At 37.4% G+C, this 5,524-nt stretch overlaps 1 pseudogene; it reads right to left on the bottom strand.

Moving 5' to 3' along the window:
- Positions 1–4,157: 4,157 nt before the first annotated feature.
- Positions 4,158–5,273, bottom strand: LOC110544102 (hemojuvelin-like; annotated as a pseudogene).
- Between the last annotated feature and the right edge of the window lie 251 nt (positions 5,274–5,524).

Below are 5,524 nucleotides of genomic sequence, written 5' to 3' on the forward strand. Positions count from 1 at the left end.
GTCAAAGAGCCAGCCACTGAATTCATGTCAGAGACAGTCCCTGTTCCCCTTACTTGGGTACCCACTTAGATACTGAGCTGCCATGGGCTACATCTGAGCAAGGTTTCTAGGTTATATCCAGGAATGGAGCTTGGTTGGAGCTAGACCTATAATATAGGCTAAACATTCTAAAGTCTGTACACCTAAAAAAGCTAAACAAGAAGAAGGACCCTGGGTAAGATAATCAATCACCACTTAGAAAGACAAAGGGGAAGGACATTGGAAGAAGGAGAAAACAGGAAACAAGACAGGAGCCTACCACAGAAGGCCTCTGAAAGACCCTACCCAGCAGTTTATCAAAGCAGATGCTGAGACTCATAACCAAACTTTGAGCAGAGTACTGGGAAGCATATGAAAGATAGAAAGACCTGGAGAGAACAGGAACTCCACAAGGAAAGCAACAGAACCAAAATATCTGGGCACAGGGATCTTTTCTGAGACTGATACCCCAACATTCTCGATCTTTTGAAAAATTTTGAAAATATTTGAGGGTATGATGAAGATATTGAATAACAATCTGGAAGAAGTGCACATTTTTGTTTCTAAGACTTATTTATTTTCTTATAAACATATATTGTACTTCCGTATTTTTCTTTCTGATAATTTTGGTCTATCCTTAGGTTTTAGTATATTGCTTTCTTGAGAACTTAAATAAATATATGTATGTATGTATGTATGTATATATATGTGTGTGTGTATGTATGTATATAAAGCTGTTTATTTCTGCTCTTGTTGTGAAGTATAGAATTTTTAATATTTTTAAATATTAACTTCAGAAAATGGTCTCCTTAAGTGTATATGATCTATGTTCCTAACATCTGGTCTAAGATTTTAAGATGATTATTAAAACATATAAGTTCTAGAATAAAAAGGAATTGTTCTCATTCTTCTGCATTGGGTTTGTGATGGGTTAATACTGATGACCCTGCCTCAGCAAGGCAAGTGAAATCCTCTTAATCCCTGATAATAGTTGATGATTTCTTTTTCCCTGAAGCTTTCCTCACATTCTGTGCTACTCATGACTAACTTTGAATGCTACATGAGGAGAATGCAAAAATGTATACAGTGGATTATCAAAGTAAAACTGAATTTGGGAGATTTTTGGGTGTGATTGGTTTGAGTGAGAATACTGGAATGAGGAGCGGATATAATCATATTAAGCAGGATACATGTATGACATTCTCAAAATAAAGAAAAAATACTACAAAGAATCTGAAAGTGAAAGAAAATACATTTCTTTTTTCCATAGTGTTCACTTGCAGGGTTTTTTTTTTTGTACAAATGAACCCCATTATTCTATAATTCTATAATTCCATCTTTTAGACTGTCTGAATACTCTCACAGTGCTATCATTGAATATGAATGTAATTAACAATCTTATAAACTATAGCTACTATTTTTTTAGGTATGTGATTGAAATTAAACTTCATTATTAGGACCCTATGATTTTGATTTTGAACAAATGGGTACATGTTTAATTAATGGAAATGGAAAGATAGTGTTTTTGATCTACCAGTCAAAAAATTAATTCAGATATCAATATAAATGTCTGTATCATAATTTTAATAATTTGCTTGCTTGTATTTGCTAAATATTATAAGTGAGATAAAATGCAAAGTGGATTTATTAGTATATATCCCAATGAAATTTAAAAGTGTTTAAAACTGTAAAACTATATAGAAAGACTTAACTGTCCAATAAATATTTAGATGATAAAAATTGAAAATGCCAAAAAAGATATATTTTAAAATAGCACATATTTTAAAATATGACATTTTATTTAGTATTCATAAGGAAATCACTTTGAAGCCCATATAAAAACTTTATAAAACTGCCAATAAATGTATTTCAGGGCTTCTCTTTGTAGATGCAGGTAGTGATGTGTGTGTAAATCAGTAGAAAACCCTCATGTGTTAGTCCTCACCTTTTTACCCTGTTTGAAACAGTGTCTTTAGAGTGTAGTAGTCCAATACTTGGCCTGGGAGCCTTGAGAATCCACTGTCTGCCGTTTATTTCTACAGGTGTGCTGAGATTACAGATGCTATTGTATTTAGCTTTTATATGGGTTCTAGGTGTCCAAACTCAGGTCATGAGGATTGGGAAGAAAAGTAGTTTTACTTTCTAAATCATCTCGTCCATGCCTTCAATATTTTTTATTGTCAAATAGTCTTATAAAATGCTTTCCCTATTGAATGAATATTTTATCATGAGTACTATAAAATTAATATTAAATATTCACAGAGCTAGCTATCTGATGAATTTTAGCAGAAACTTCAGTAATGCTTTATGATATATCAATATAACTCTGAAATAAACTTTTAGTAAGGACAGTATCTTCTAGTAATGTACCATAAAGAACAGGGTAATTGAGCAATGAGATTAGTAGATGGTAAAATATTTAAAGTTTTGGGATGCTTCATGAAGTCCAGTCATTCTGTAGTGAACAGTTAATGTAAAATTAACTTCTTTGTGGACTTCCATAAATGATTGCTTCCAGGAATCATAAATAATGTAGAATACTTTACATAATCTGCTGTAATTTTCTATTCAGTAGAAAATGAAATCTCACAGCATAGTTAAACTTCTCACAGTTGATGTGTTTGGATAAAGAAGGATTTTAGACCATGGTAAGCTGTTTAACAGGAAAATAATTTTAAAATAATGAAGTTTTAGAAGATAAATTTTCTTCTTAATTATTGATATTTATTGAGAAATGTCTCAAGTTCCTTTGTTTTGTTTTACAAGGCCAGTGACAGAACTGAAGTGATACATATGTTGCTATGGAATGTGTATCTGCTCTTGCTTTGTTGTGCAGTTATTTGCTAAGACTGTCACAATTTTCTAATTTGCTTGGAAGTTAATTTTCTTGATGGTCCTCATTTTTTTTTAATCTAAAGTGTGAATTTACATAACTCTGTATTCCCTGCTCGAAAAAATGTTTCTGGGAAACATAACTGTACCAAAACCTGCTTGGAGTCTTTACTGATTATATAGTCTATTATCTATCTGATTATAACCACTTACAAATTCAATTCTGCAAAGAAAAAAATACTAAATCATAAAGAAGATGTATTGAATCATTCCTTCAGTTTTTCTTGGAGTTTGCACAGAAATTATGTTTGAGTATACTCAAGGAAAATGACATTTGTTTAAGCTAGAATTCACACTTTGCCATAAATTTAGTAAGTCAATTTTGAAAGAAAAGATCCAGTGCTCATGAAGTTCATATAGAAGGCACTGAAAATTATACATTTTATAATCACATTATATTACTATATTATTTATCATTATTATCATGTAAAGTAATTACAAAAGTAATAATTAATTAAGCAAAGTTAGACATAGGAATTTTTTCAGTTAAAAATAAAATGAAAAAGTGAAGATATTTTTTACCATAATGTTAATCTTAAATAAGATGTTATAAATATGGTCTTTTCATATGCACAGACTTTTAGCTTTCTTGAACTATTTCTTAGGTAGTTTTAAAATTTGTGCTCTTTGCAGGGGAATGTTCCAGGCACACACTTAGTAACTTATGCACTTTTGGGAAAGTCAGTGAGTTTCTGCTTTACTCAGAAGTTAAATATTGCCTGGTGTTCCTGAGTATGCTAAGGGGTAAGGGTGCCAGTTTCTACATCAGTGCCTGTCTCTAAAAGCTGACTGCCTTTGCTTAAGAGCCACAAAGTCCTCTTCATTTCTAAATCAGAAAGCTTTCCCTAATTAGTTTCTTCTCTTTCAACTTTTTTTAATGGATAATTACATCTTCCCTTTTTTAGTTCTTGCCTTTCAGAAATCTCAACCCTTTAGTATTTTGTGCCTGTTACCACTCTCACGATCTCTAGGTTTGGAGGAGTGATACCAGGTGGGTGTGGAGTGGAGTCATCAGCTTATTACAAAAGGAACTGGGAAATTAATGGTGACGAGTCCTTATCAAGGTCTGGAATGCACAACCCTGGCACATAATCCTTATTCTAGGGTTACTTCAGGGTTGGACTCATCTGATTCTGGGTAAGCGTCATGTCCTGTCCCCACTGTTTCCTTTGGCACATCTTTGTGTTTTTCTCACACCAGCCTCTATTCTCAAATATTTCCAAACTAGTCATGAGTTGCTGGCCTACTTACTGAGTACATAGCCACAGAACAAAGAGGCTAGAAAAAAGCAGGACCAGGCAGGTGTCTGGAAAGAGGTCACCTGAGAGGAAAAGATGGAGTTTTTTCTAAATCCAGAAAGAAGACTCTGGCATTTTCCAGAGTTGTCTGAAATGCCATAGTAAAGTTGGGGTCACCAGAGACTGAAACCAGAGACTTCCAACGCAGGGTTGGAAGTAGGCATCCTTAACCAGAAGCTCTTCCTCACACAGCCTCTGGGCAGTATCTATGGTTATAGCTCCACAGTGATTGCTCTCTGAGAGGGAGAGTCACTGACTCGGAGAGCAACACACAGCTGTAGGTCCTTTTCAGAGGAGAAGGCCCTGGACACACCCTCGGCTACCCTGATGGAGAAGGAGAGCTGTCCAGCTCTCTGTCGAATGATTATAGTTGTTCCAATGTAGGATCTCGGATCTCTACGTGGCTCCCTGAGTTATCAGTTTGAATGGACAAACTCGAGCCCCTAGGTCGGTTGCCTCCTTTGATAGCCTGCAGGAAGACTGTCCACCTAGGCCTGGTAGACTTTCTGGTCAATGCATTTCTGCATTTGTTTAAATATGATGGTGCTCTTCCATTTGGTGGTTGCATTGGCTCCTGATGCCATCGGGGAGCTGGCGTCCTGGAAAAAAAAGAAGTCATTATCCAGCAGGAGCCAAGCTTCTTGGATAACCTATACGTGGAAGTGTTGGTGGAAGAGGCATACATGGGGTCTCCAAAGGAGGCACAAAGAAAAAAGCCGAGGGCCTAACCATGCAGCCAGGAAAACCGGACCTCATAGTCACAGGGGTCTGGGGTTAGGGGCGCTGGGCCAGCACCAAGAAGGGTGAGGCACTAGGCTGGGGGCAGGGTTGTGCTGCATCATGTGGTCCTGTTTGCCTTGCACTGTGGATTGGAAAGCCAGGCCTATGAGCTGAGTGCAGATCACATAGGAGCACAGTGAGCGACACAAGCCACCTGAGGCCAGCCCACCAGGCCACTCCACATGGCGCGCTTGGTGAACCCTGGCCCCAAAGGCTCAGAGTGGACAAGACACACTTGGCATTGAAGCAGAGGGTCCTGCACTGGGGGTGACTTATTCCAGGCATCGTAGTTCAGACTAAATGTTGGGTGTCGTCCATCCCACCCCGTCCCGGTGCTCAATCCCGCTACACCCTCATCCACCATCACTCCCTTCCCCCAGCCTCCTATTCCCTCGATAACACCCACCCACCCCAGCCCCTGGAGACTTATTTTTAACTGGAAGACTTTATGAGGAGAAATGGTACATACCTAAGCAGGACCCATAGGGGTTAAGTGGAGGATCTAGGGGGCAGCAACAGTTGAACAGACTCCAACC

The sequence above is a fragment of the Meriones unguiculatus genome, chromosome 17 (assembly GCF_030254825.1).
Source record: "Meriones unguiculatus strain TT.TT164.6M chromosome 17, Bangor_MerUng_6.1, whole genome shotgun sequence".
In the NCBI taxonomy this organism is placed as follows: domain Eukaryota; kingdom Metazoa; phylum Chordata; class Mammalia; order Rodentia; family Muridae; genus Meriones; species Meriones unguiculatus.